This window comes from Eulemur rufifrons, chromosome 9 (genome assembly GCF_041146395.1).
Source record: "Eulemur rufifrons isolate Redbay chromosome 9, OSU_ERuf_1, whole genome shotgun sequence".
NCBI lineage: Eukaryota > Metazoa > Chordata > Mammalia > Primates > Lemuridae > Eulemur > Eulemur rufifrons.
The window spans coordinates 39505482-39519384 of record NC_090991.1 but is presented as its reverse complement, the minus strand read 5'-3'; positions in this window follow the sequence as shown (position 1 = coordinate 39519384).

The following is a 13903-nucleotide window of genomic DNA, read 5'->3' as shown; positions in this document are numbered from 1 at the left end:
TTTAAGGGGGTGATGGGTGCTGGTCAGAAGAACTTCTCAGTGGCAGCCCCCCTACCTGGTGTTGCACTTCTGTCTGAGCTTCGGGAGCTTTCTAGGCAGCTGACAACTAAATCCATTAGGCATCATTTACAAAAGAAAATCTCGACGCATCTTAAATTTGATTTGGGCTTTTTAAAGACATAAAATGGCAGCTGGTGAAAAATGTGCGTCTAGAAATAGAATCAGTTATTTTAGAGAAATGTCAGTGAAGTTCAGTGCATGGGAACATGAGTAATGATGAACCAGAACTAATGAATGCGGCGTGCAGAGGCAGAAGGCTCCTAGACCCGCTGCCTCAGAACCTCTTACGAAGGGGCGAGGGAATATACATTTGTAATAAACTCCCAGGTGATTCTTACACTTGGGAAAATTTGGTAAACTGGCTTTAGTAGACTTTGGAGTTAAGCTGCCTGGGCTCAAATCCAGGCTGTGCTACTTACTGACTGGGTGATCTTAGGCAAGTTAATTAACCTATCTGTGCCTTGGTTTCCCTGCCTGTTAAGAAGGTGCCCAGCACTACTGCTGGCATCCAGTAGGACTTAGCAGATGGCAGCTCCCCTGTCCCCTTCTCTAGCTCTGATCGTTTATGAATTTCACCTTCATCCTCCAGACAAGGCTGTCTCCTGGCTCTGCCATTTCTCTGATTCATCCTTTCTCTCAGCCCCCACTGGTCCTCAGTGAGTCTATTTGTCACCCACTGGCCTCCTACTGGGTTTCCCTAACTCTTGTCCCCATACCTCAGTGAGTCCTTCAAACAGTAGCAACAACACCCGTCACTGTGGTTTACAGTTGTCAAAGCACTTGTCACGTACATCGCCTGACTCATTCTTCCCCATCAGCCTGAAGCATCATCAGTATGAGCTCCCTGAAATGCGTGAGCCCAGGTCTGAGGCTCGGGGTGACTCTGACCATCCCAAGTTCCAAAGTGAGTAAACAGGAGCATCTCTGCCTCCCAGGGCTGTGACCTGCTGTCTCCCGGTTCCTCCCACAGCCCCTGATCGGAGTCTCCCCCCACCCTTCCCCTGCACAGGAAGTGGTGCTGGTTCCCCATTGATCAAATGCAAGTCCCTAGACCTGGTGTCAAGGCCCACCACAGCTTGGAACCACTGCCCGGTCCCCACTGCCGTCCCCACCGCCGCCACCGGCCCGGCTGGGCTGCTCCACCTGTCTCATCCTCCCTGCCTCCCCGCTGGGGTTTGGGGGGGGGCGCAGGTGGGGGTTCCCCTGCAGAGCGCCACCTACAGAGGGTAAGTGACCACAGGAATGGAGGCACGCCCTGCCTGGGGTGTTCACATCACCCTCCACTCCCCACACCTGGCCTCCTCCTCCAGGAAGCCTCCTGCCGCTGGGTGAGTATCCTGTGCTCAGCCAGGCGGTCGCAGCCTCCCCCTGCCCCACTGCCCCCACACATACACCTGCCATTTGTCCCTTTGTGACCAGCACCTTAATCTTTGTACTTGTATTTGTCCTGTATGTCGAATGAGGGTGGGGTGGGAGTGGGTAAGAGAGTGCTGCGGTCCCTCCACACTGGAGCCTGCTGTGAACCTATGGACAGAACGGGGGTGACAGACAGGGCCACTCTCTACTGCCACCCTAGGCGCCGGGGGCAGCAGCAAAAACCACCACTGGCTATTGTGATTTCTAGGGGCACTTGTCACTGCTAAGTGGCACAGGGGTGAGTTTCCAGGCTCTTCCCTGTGGCCCGTGGTCTCCCTGGGCAAACTGTAACTACCCGGGCAGCGCGTGGCATGCCCCTGTGGGTCCTCAGTGTCAGGCACCCGGGGGGGAGGTGGGATGGGATGGGATGTGGCGGGTGGGGTGGGGACCTGGGTCGGGGTAGGAGTGGTGGCTGGCTCGATTGTGCTCTGATGCTGCAGGCACAGACGAAATGTCATTCAGGAGCCCAGAATTTGCATTTCTTGGGAGGCAGCTGGCTGTGGTGGCATCAGAAGCCTCAGGTTTGTGCCTCCCTCCGTCTGCCCCTGCACCTCTGAGCAAGTGGCCTCAATGCTGCAGTGTGGGGGTGAAGTCATCAGAGCCACTTTAGGGTCAGGAAGGCCAGCTGGGGGGGAAGGGCTGGAGCACTGGACGCACGCCAGGTGCCCTGCTTATGCCGTCCTCTCACAGCAGGGGTGAATGTTTTTACCCACATCTTGCAGGTGAGAAAGTGGAGGCCGGAGAGGCTGTTGCTGTAATTCACATGAGGCTCTCTCTGCCTTCAGTGCCCGAACTTGGCCCTGAGGCCAGTGGTTCTTAACCCTGGCAGCACAGTAGAACCCAGGGAACCCTTTAAGCACCCCGAGCTCCAGGCTGCATCCAGACCAGTTGAGTCAGACCCTCTGTGGAGGGGCGGGCGGACCCAGGCAGCCGTATTTTTAAAGCCCCCAGGTGACTGTGGTGTACAGCGAAGGGGGAGAAGACACACTAATGGCTCAGCCAGCACTTTGCAAACCGCCAAGTTGTGCAAAGTTCCCTTTATGTCATTATGCGGCTCCCTATCCATCCTGAGCCTCTGTCCTCATCTGTAAAATGGGAATAGTTACAGCTCCCCGCCTTGGTAAGTTGAAGTGCATCCTCAATTAACATTGCAAGTCACCCACCCTGAACTCTTGTTCCTTTTACTCTGTTTTTTTATTTTTTTGGTTTTTTGGATTTTTTTGGCCATAGCTCTTATCACCTGTGAACATATTATATATTTTCTTTTTTATGATTTTCATGTGTTATTTTTTGTCACCCCCCTCCCTCCACTATATCATCATCTGCATGAGAGCCGTGATCTCCGTCTTTGCTTCAGTTTTGTTCTTTCCTGTATCCCAAGCACGGAGCAACACAATGTTTGGCACATAGTAAGTGCTCAATAAATAGTTGTTGAATGAATGAATGTGCCTGTGCCATCTAATAAATGCTACAGGTCTCGCTGCTGCTGCTGGGGTTGTGGTCTGCAGCATTTTAGCCTGAACCGCTCACCTCCCAAGCTGCTTGCATCCCAGAATCAAGCTGGGTCTTCCTTTCCACGAGAAACACCCCTCTGTCCCCAGTTCTCGGGGTCTCCCCATCCCACCAGCTCCCCCTGGACACACAGTACCCAGGCACAAGCAGGGAGAAGTGGCAAAGTTGCAAGATTTCATTTGTAATCCTTTTCAGATGAAATGTCAGAAATATTAGAAAGGCAGAGTCATAAATCTGATCCTAATATAGCATAGAGCTTATTAATGAAGAATAAATCACCGAGGGAAACCTCCCCGGAGTGCTTTGCCGGGGCCTGTGGGGAAGATGGCATATTTATGTGCAAGCGTATCGGCTCTTTTACTTTCTCAGATATATGGCCAAGGCAGATTTGTCAGGGCAGTAGCCTTAACATCAACCAATTATATTTTTTTCTAGTAAAACTTAATCTATTCTATAGAAATCTCCTAAGCATTTATTGAACTAGGATCACATCCAAATGGAGAAGATTAAACATACATGCGGTGCGCACTTCTGCGGGGCTGTGGGAGGCCCCGAAATGGAATGACTGCGGCCCCCCTCCAACATACTCTCCCAGCTGGAAGGCTCAGAAGGAAGGAGCCAGAGGGCCCAGCCTCATGGCACAGGTGGGGAAACCAAGGCCCAGAGAGACGATGAGCCTTACTCAAGGTCACCAGATTGCTAAGGCTGAACCCCAGGTCCTTATTCCTACCCCCCAAAAATGTCCACATCCTAATGCCCTAATGGTCCCAATGTGAATATGTTACCTTACATGGCAAAAGAGACCTTCCAAATGTGATGAAATTAGGATATTAAGATAGATTATCCCGGACTATCCAGATGGGTCCAGTACAATCAAAAGGGTCCTTGTAAGGGACAGAGGGAGGCAGGAGGGTCAGGTAAGGAGATGTGATGACAGGAGCAGGGGCTGGAGTGATGCGGGGCTGTGAGCCAAGGCACGTGGCAGCCTCTAGAAGCTGGAAAAGGCGAGAAAACAGAGTCTCCCCCGGAGCCCCCAGAAGGCGCGCAGCCTGCTGACACCTTGCTTTAGAATTACGCTCCTCCGGGGCTGTAAGATATGAAATTTGTGTTATTTTAAGCCACTCAGTTTGTGGGAATTTGTTGTAGCCGCAACAGGGGACAGATACAGTGTTGGAGAGAGAAGCTGTCACGGGACACGGCCCCTGGCAGTGTTGGCTTCTGTCTGTACCCAGTACTCCAGAGGGACCCCTACCCTGAGGTCCCCCCCAGATCACCTCTGGTGCCAGGCAGCTCCTGTCCAGCAGCCGCAAGGCCGTCACCCTGCCTGCTCTTCTTGCTGCGTGACTCTCTCGCCCGTCTGTGTAGGGCTGCAGTCTCCCTGTTGCCTCTCCGTGGCCTGAGCCACCTCAGTCTCAGGAGAGGAAGCCACTGCTCCCAAGGGTTTCCCTACTCCCTCGCCTCTGCCCGTCCCCTCCTCTCCAAGACTGGGAAGCTAAGGAGACAGCAACCTGCATGCAGGACTTCCCCGTCTAGCCTGTCCTTGGTCCTCAGCCACCATCTCCAGCCCCTCCCATGGCCTCCCCTTGTCATCTCCGCTGCGGGGGAGCCACTGCTCCCCTCTGGCCATTCCTCTCCGCATTCCTGGGCTCTCAGGGGCAGAGCCTGGCTCGGAGAGCTCTTGGGGGGGACCTGACCCACACGGAGAGGGACAGGAAGGGGAAGCGTGTGGGAAAGAGGCCACCACAGCTGTGGTGCAGACGTCCTTCCAGCCTGGCCCGCAGCTCGCCTTGCCTTGAAGGTGGCATATTCCCAGACACCCGCTCACCCGAAAACGCTCCGTGGCCAAAGCAGGCTCTCCGAGGGTGGGCCCAGGAATCTGCAGTTTAACCCGCTCCCTGGAGGTGTCTTACTGCACAAGACTTAGGAAGCGGAAGGGGCCTGGGCCTTGAAGGCAGCCAACACCGGGTTGAACTCCTGGCTTTCCCACCTCCCGGCTGCGGGAAGGTTATTTAACCTCTCTGAGCCCCAATGCTCTGGTCCATAAAGCTGGGGGTTCTGATCTGCATGTGACCAAAGTAGGAGAATTAACATAAACACATAAAGCACAGGGGCAGAGGCTGTGGGGGCCCTGCCCACAGCTCCCAGACCCCATCGCCTTGGAGCCCAGTGGGCCTGACTTCTGACTGCCTGAGGGCCCCGGAAGTGCCAGAGGATTAATGCCCCCACCCCACCCAGCAGCCTCCACTGCTGATGGCACGGAGTCGCTCCTTGACCTTCCCAGCAAGATTAAGCTCCTGTGCCCTGCAGGGGGGACTTGCCTGATGACACGCCCTTTGTCAGCTGCGGAGTTGACCATGAATGACCCTTAGATAAATGACTTGCCCTACAGTGCTTGTCTCAGGACAGCTCCTGGGGGACCCCAGGCCAAGAGGAGCCCCAGAGCGCAGGGCCTGGCAACCAGGACGTGAGTTCTTTTTCCTCTCCCCGTTGGCTCTCGGTGTGGGGGACAGGTTGGCCCAGACCAGGCAAAGCCGCTGCAGGGCCTTGGGTAGTATGCCGGCTCGGAGGGGTATGTGTGCAGACACTGCTGTCCAGCGGCCAGCAAGGATGGTGCCCCACCCAACTGGAAGGACACCATCGAAGTCCCAGGGAGGCCAGCGCCCCCTTGCCTTGCCTGGCTTCCCAGTGTCTGCTGGTCGGGAGCGCAGCTACACCCCGTCTACAAGAATCCCGTCTCCCCCGCCCCACATCCTCGGTCTGAAATTGCCCCCGTTACTGCTTTCCCTGCCCTCACCTCCCTTTCCTCGTTCCTCAGACACAAAGCAAACAGCCGGCCCCCAATCCTAGAGACACCTGCTTCTAAATTTCGAAACTGCCAGGCCAAGCCCCAGCTGCCTGGGCCCCTGGCCACATGAGTTCCAGCCCCCAGGGGCACTGAAGTCACCTCCCAGAGAAATCCTATGATTTCATCTTCTATTTAATCTTTATTTCTCCTCATACTTTTTAGAACTTCAAATAATTTCTCGTTTGTAGTAACTAGGAAGCCATAAATCGCCCCTTTATGTCTAAGGAAAATCAATTGTTATTTGACATTTTACCTTAATATTCCCGACTTCCTTCAACTGTAATAAAGCTTCCATCTGCCTTTTATTTTACAGGCAATTAGTAAGTCACCTTTTTAAAATTTCTCCACATTTTCTATCAAATGAACGCTAGGATTGAAAGAGGAGAGCTGTTTTATGGGATTGAACTCACCGAGTAGAGGGATTTATCTGTAGCCTTCGAGGTACCAACACTCATTAATGGGTTTTATTGATTCGAGGGCTTTTTAACCCTTAGCAATAATACAGGTGTCACCTGCGTGCGGCAGCTGGGAGGGGGCAGGGAGGCTGGGAGGGGCAGGGAGAAGTCCCGCACATTTCTCAGCTCTAGGCCAAGCTAGGAAAGGAGAGAAACGAGGTCTAGTCCTTTGAAATGCGATCCCTTTTGGCCCAACCACACCCCCAGAAGTAAATCACAGCCCAGATACCCTCTTTTTTCCTGGAGAGAAAGTTTAAGTTTTGGGGTTTTTTTCCTGAATTACCCAGGGGAATGTGATACTTGTGGCCCCCCCTTCCCGCCAAGGGATCAAAAGAAAGAGGCCTGTTGTCGGGGTCTGACGACCTGGGCTTGGTCTGCCTCTATCAGCCCTGGATCTTGGGCAGGTCATCGAAGGGACCTCGGAGACTCAGTTTCCTAAGCTGTGAGGGAGGGAGTGGCCCCTTGGCCACCTCACAGGGCTTCCGGAGTCTGCAGCCACCCCGCAGGGCTTCCGGAGTCTGCCCACCAGATCACGTTGGTGAGAAATTCTTGGAAGACCATCAGGGCGTGAGAAACTCTGTGAGGAACCAGTAAAAGTTCTGTTCACACATGGGAACTTCAGTCCACAAACTCCATAACAAAAGCTGTTCTTCACCTTCATCGCCCAGGGCTGGTGGAACTTTGGTCCCAGCCTTTCCCCGCCAGGTTCTCCAGAACCCCCCACAGCCTCCGCTCCAGCCCCCTTGCTGGAAGGCCACCAGCTGACACCCAGAGCCCAGGAGGCCTTTCTTGGTCTGGACAGCGGGGCTGGAAGCTGAGAGCTGTCGGGAAGAGGTCAGAGTCTGGTAGCTGGAGACTAGGTCCAGGGAGAACCGGAATAAGACAGCAAGAGCCTCACCCTAGATACACAATGAGGCAAGAACCATAAATGTTAATGGTAGAATTTGAGGTGGCAGGTGTATGTAAAATTCTTTCAACGTTGCCATATGCTTGAAATTTTTCTTTAAAATGTTGGAAGGGAAAAAAATGTTCAGACTGTGTCAAATCCCTGCAGGTGGGTGCCTGCCGTGATGGGAGAAGGGAACTGATGTCAGCAGAGGAGGAGGACAGCAAGGGCCTTCTGAATCCAGAAGAATCCGCTATGGGACTTGCTGTATTACTTGCAGGTCTAGTGCAGAATGAAAATTCTCGGTCCCTTCCTCATACATGATTAAGGATATCAAGATGCAGAGCATTAAACCAAGTGCCATTTAAGCTCGGAGCCCTGGGTGCAAGCACAGGTCACCCGGCCGTGAAGCCAGCCCTGTCTGCTTGGAGGAGAGGTCGATGTTGACCACCCCTTCCAACCCATCTCTCCATTTCTGATCTTAGAAGAACAATACTCTGAACCCAGCATCTGATGCTAATGCACCATAAGTGGCAGACTGGGACATTTTCTCACGTGGCCTTTGCTACATGCCAGAAACTGACTCGGCACTGACATGTAATAACTTGTTCAATCCTCCCAGCAACGCTGTGAGACAGGACCCTTGTTACTCCCATTTCACAGATGAAGACTCTGAGGCTCAGAGAGAGTAAGTAACTTGTCTGAGGTCTCAGAGCTGGTAAGTGGTAGGGACAAGCGCGGGTCCCAGGTCCCAGGTCCCAGGTAGTCTGGCTCCAGAGTTGTGCTTTTAACCACTGCACTCTGCTGCCTCTCTAAAAAGACAGTCAGGGAAAGGGGGACAGTGACAGCCTTCTGGCCAGAATGCTTGTCCCAGGAGGGAGGCTTCTTGGCAGGTAGCTCAGTGCTTCTCAAGGACATGTCACCACACACCATCTTGAAATATGTCACAGGTATCATATTACTAGTTTGAAAGAACCAAAGTCTCTGAATAATTAAACTTTTTTTTGAGACAGTCTTGCTCTGTCGCTCACCACCCTAGAGTGCAGTGGTGTCATCACAGCTCACTGCAAACTGAGACTCCTGACCTCGAGCGATCCTCCCGCCTTGGCCTCCCAGAGTGCTGGGATTACAGATGTGAGCCACGGTGCCTCGCCAAACTTTTTAACAATGAGGGCAGTTTCAAGCACTGTCGCTCTCACTCATTTGGATCGAGACCGGCTTTCCTGACCGCAGGAGAGAGGGCTGCAGGCACAGCCAGCACCAGAGACGTCTCCTGCAGGATCCCCACGTAGGTTCTCAGGAGAGTGGGATGCTGGTGGGGACCATCACAAGGGGAGGCAGGGCAGGAGAAGCAAGAGCTGTGCCTCCAACCTCTTTAATATGGCACTGAACGATATTACATTTAGAAAACACAACGCTTTTTGTTTCGTGGGCTCCCTTTCTCATCATGACTGCCCCAGGACACCATGCACCTCCTGGTGGCCACCAGTGGTATTGCAGGCACAGTGACCAAGAGGAAGCTTATGGGGCCTTTCTCCTATTTGCTGGATGAGGCGAGAAGCTATATCCTCAACTCCAAGAATCCCATGCCCCCTAATCCCATATCCCTCACTCCGAAGTTGCTCCTAAGCACTACCTTCTCTACCCCCATCTCCCTTTCCTAGTTCCTCAAACACAAAGCAAACAGCTCCTGGGGAGAAGGCCCTTGAGGATGGATAGGAATTGGCCAGGGAGACAGCAGGGGAAGGACATCCCAGGAAGAGGGGACAGAATTCGAGCCAAGTCTTATAAGAGAAGAACACCAGGATGCACTCTCATTATTATTTCATTTTACCCTCACAAACAGCCTTGCCAGAGACATATTATTGCTCACATTTTAAGGTGAGGAAATGAAGGTTCAGGAAAATGAACTTATCTGCCCAAAGTGAAGAGAGCAGTAACTGGCAGGGCCAGCTTGTCTGATAGGAGTTGTGGAGGATTTGAGCTAGCAGAGAGCAGGAGAAATTCCTGACCACCAGGGAAAACAATGAACATACAAGGGGGCTTTCAAGTGCCCTAATAGCCCTTGGCGCAGAAGCCCACCTGGTCCCCAGGGCACAGCCAGAAGGGAGAAAGGCCCTTCCCGCTGAGGTGGCTGCCACTGGCTGGGCTGCACTCCACGCAGGCCAGAGGGCCGGAGAGATGGAGATTTACGACAGCCGTGACCTTCGTGACTTAATGGTCAGGAGTTGAGCTATTTCATCCCATCAGACAGTTTTGCCTAGAAATAGCCACAAACCTTCATTCCAGGATGGCTTTTAGTCATGAAGGGGTGACCTGCGTATCTCCTAAATCATGTTAATACGCAGGGCAGCAGGCGTCCTTCCCTCTGCAGCATCTTTTGCCATCTGCCAGCCAGTTCTTTCTCTGAAGGAAAGTCTCTCCTGGACGGGCAATGCTGAGGAATGCAGAGGAGAGGCAGGAAGGCTACTCTGGTATGTGGCCCGGCTTGGGACCATCTGCCCAGCCAGACAGAGCTGGGCAAGCTGTCAAGGGACTGCCGATAGACTCAGTCTCTCTCTCTCCCTCCCTGTCCCTCCTCCCCAGGCTCTCAGCCCCTCACCCAGCTAGCTGGCCCTCCTCACCCTCCAGGATGCCCTGGGGTGGAACTGGCTTGCTGAGCAGGAACCCTTTGTCCCCAGAGACTCAGTCCTTGAAAGAGACCATCCGGAGAACCCGTGTGTGAAGGGGTGTCACCAGCCCATTTTCCCTGAGCCCTCCTGCCAAGTGCAAGTGTGGGAAATCCTCCCCACACCTTCCTGGGTGTCCAGGGGCCTCCTGTGGGGCTCTAGGGGTCCTGAGATGTCATAAATAGGTAATCGATGGAGACAGGGTGGAATGTCCCATCCTGGGGCAGACTGGCTGATCCAGTGGCAGGACCCTGGGCACAGGCCACTGGATAGCCTCAATCATGGCCTCTGGCTGCTCACAACTCTAGCAAATGGTGTCTCTGCTAGTCATTCTCACTGTCCCCTCAGCAGCCCTTCCTGACTCAGGTAGGGGCCCTGCAGACCCCTTCCATGGATCTGACCCCTGGGTCCGGGACCCACCAGCGCCCCCTCGCCCACTCCTTATTCCCCCTGGCGTCCCACCCCACGCTGTCTTGGCCCTCCACAGAAACCTCTCCTTTCACTTTTCTCTCATATGTCTTGATGGCCTGTTAAAAGCCAAATCCAAATAATCAGCAACAGAAGTCAGTTGCCCTTCTCAAAAATCCAGAGGGCCAGTCCTCAAACCCTCCCCCAGAGGTGAGATACTTTTGTATCCTACTGAGTTGGAGTCACGCCTTCCCCTCACCCTGACCCCCCAGAATAGGCAATAAAGAAAAGAATCTCTAATGCAATAAGTCAAAGGAAGAAAACTACTAAAACAGAGGCTGTCTCCTGACTGTCCCCAGAGGGGCCCCACCTGGAGATGTATCAGTGACACACCAGCTGCCTTGCAGCAAGATTTGGTTGTCATTTACCTTTATAAGGAGCCTTCTCAGACCTCGTCTCTTTCAGAGCCACCATCCGGGATGGGTATTATTAAAAATAGCTACCATTAAAAACACCTGCTGGCCTGCATAGTGGCTCACACCTGTAAGCCCAGAACCTTGGGAGTCTGAGTCAGGAGGATTGCTTGAGGCCAGAAGTTGATGACCAGCCTGCACAACATAGCGAGACCCTGTCTCCACAAAAAAATTTTAAAATACCTACTATGCGCTGGGTGCTTTCCATATGTTACCCTCTGTAATCCTGGCGCGGACTCTGAAAGGTAGGTAGGTGCTGTTATTCCCACTTCACAGGTAGGGCTCTGAGGTTAATTAGCTTTCCGAATGTCATGCAGCTATAAAGTGACGGGGTGAGGCTACCAGTCCAGGTGGGTCCTCACGGGGAGGGGGGGAGGGGTGGCGGACCCGAGGGAGCTTCGGGCTGATTTCTGGGGTGTTCGCTCTCAGCGGGGATGTCATTCAGGACTCGGCCAGCAGAGGGCGCCAGCGCCCCGCCGAGGCCGTGGGTAGCCTGAAGGGCCGGCTGGGGCTCTGCGCCCCGAGACCTGCGGGAACGCAGCCTGGGGAGACGGCGCGGCACACTAGGCTTAGAGACTGCAGCGCCCGGACTTTCAGTGCCAAGAGCCCGCACCATTGGAACCCGCGGCTCCTCCCTTGGAGGCTGCCCTGAAGCGGAGATCTGGGGCAGATGGGGCCAAACACTGCCTGGGCCTTCCTCTTGCACTGGGAGTAATCTGGTCAGTGGCCGCCCCCACCGCCTGGATCTGCTCAGGCTGGCTGTGAGAACGGTGACCCTCCCGGTCTCTGCTACCTGGGTTCTGGCCCCATTCGGCCGTGAGAAGTCGGAGGCTTTCTCTGTACCTGTTTCCCCATCTGTGAAATCACAGGATGAGTGCGTCCCAGGGTCCAGTCCATGGAGGAGGGGGACCCAAGGGGCACATTTAGAAAGCTGCCCAGAGTAACCAAGGTACCAAGAGTTGACCACCCTGCAGACACTGGTGACCTCTGGTTGATCCAAAACTAAGGAAGACTCCTAAATATCGACATGGGAAGAGAAATGGACGCGATCACACGCAGCTGCTTTGGTAAGTAAGAATATCAAACCATGAGTCCACGGGAGTTGGGGCTTGGGGTTGGTGGTGGAGCAGAAATGGGGACACTGGCCTGTAGGGCCCCCCTTCCCTCCCAGCTCCCCAAGCCCTGCCAATCCTGCAATCCAGGTTGCAATGAGCTATGATGATGCCACTGCACTCTAGCCCGGGTGACAGAATGAGACCCTGTCTCAAAAAAAATAGATAAATAAATAAAAATAAAATAAACACGTTAAAAAAATAACGTTTATAATTGCGTATAGTTGATAGAGCACTTTTACCCACATTATCTAATTTAAGTTTTAGCTGTTATCCCCATTTAACAGACAACAAAACTGACCTTGAATAGACTAAAGCACAAGCCCAAGGTCAGGTGGCTTGTCAGAGGCAGACCAGGCACTGGCTCCAGGTCTGGCGGCTGCCCACGCTCGCCTTGCTATGTTCACCACCTGCCTGGTTGATTAGCTGCCTGACCCTTTTGGACTGAGTTGAATTGGGCCCCGAGAATTTCACCACCCCGATGCAGAGAGCTCAGCATGTGCTTGCTCTGAGCAGCGTGATGGTTGTTGTCCTGGCTAACATGGAATGCTCTGGGCACCACACAGAGATTTTTCCAACACGGAGATCTGACCATGCTGCTCCTGTCCTTACAGCCCCTCAGTGGCTTCCTGTGACTTGGGCCCTGCCTGCCCTCCCCTCTCCCCCGGACCACACCACACCACTACTCATTCATCCCATGCCTGCAGCAGCGAAGGCTCCCAGCAATGCCTACAGAATGAAGGAACGAGGCATCAGAGCATCTCAGACTTTCAGCATTGAGGGCTCCTTGTCCAAGCCAACCCTGTGCTTAGTGAAGACATCTGACCAGGACTTCCTCGAGCCAAAGAGTCTGCCTCTGCAGCTGTCACCAAGAGACTTGGTGGAAGGACATGGTTGCCCTGGATGGCCCACCTAGAAAGGCAGAGATTACCCCAATTGCCTTTGGTCACATTGCAGCATTTCACAATAGGACAATACATTGTCATGTTTAATCCTCAAACCCAGTCCTTGAGTTTAGTGGGACAGGAATTCTTTTTTCCATATTAGAAATGCCCACCTGTGTCCAGTACTATTGGAGGGGGTTTCTTGGGCCCATGTGGGTGAACAAAGCAGGTGCAGGCCCTGACAGAGTGCCTTCCAGCTCTGCCACTGGAAGGGGACATCACAGGCTTATAGTGGGGACAGCCATCCAGCTCACTGGCCTTTTGCATATCTTCCATTTAAAACCTGGAAAATGGAAGCTCAGGGCATACATGAGCCTGGTGCCATTTTGGAGGGGAGAGGTTCATTAACTGGAAAGTAGCTCTCTTCCTTTCCTCTGTGCCTGCATGCAATTGTGGGACCACAGGGGCCATAGGGGCTGGACACCTCTATCTGTCCACCACCATTCTAGGGTCACAAGCAGGTCCGCACGCTCTGGGGAGGTACAAGCTCTGGCCTGGGCACATTGCAGAAGGTGCTGCAGTTCTTATTCTCACCACCAGATGGCACTCAAGGACCCACTGCCGCATTCATACCTCTAAACCCATGAACCACGTTTTCTAACACCGTCCTCTGTAGACGAAAGCTCCTCCAGGGACTCTAGGACAGGACCCTTTGCCCAGGCATGAGATGCTTGGAAGGACCATGAACTGAGAAATTAACTGTTTGGGTGCCAAAAGTGGGAGTTGGGATGTGGGTGACAGAGAAGGTGAATGCTATTGCTGTTTGAAAATGTAACCACATTTTCAGCTTTCAAAAATAACCCAAGGCCAAGGACATCGGTGCAGTGTGTGTGTGCGTGTGTGTGTGTGTGTGTGTGTGTGTGTGTATGAGAGAGACCAGGGCATGTATGGACTTCAGGTTTCAGAGCTCATCTCTGTGTCCAGCTGAGTGTGGACGGACAAGATGGTACTTCCCAGCACCTGATGAGAGTGTACATACCTGTGGATCTGGCGGGGATAGGGGAACATTGGGTCCTGATGTGCCTAGCGTGTCTAGCTGTATGCGTATGTTGTTGGGGGTGCCTGGATCGAGCTTTTGTGGCCGTGCCTGTACGTGTGTGCCTGCCCCTGCTTTGATATTTCT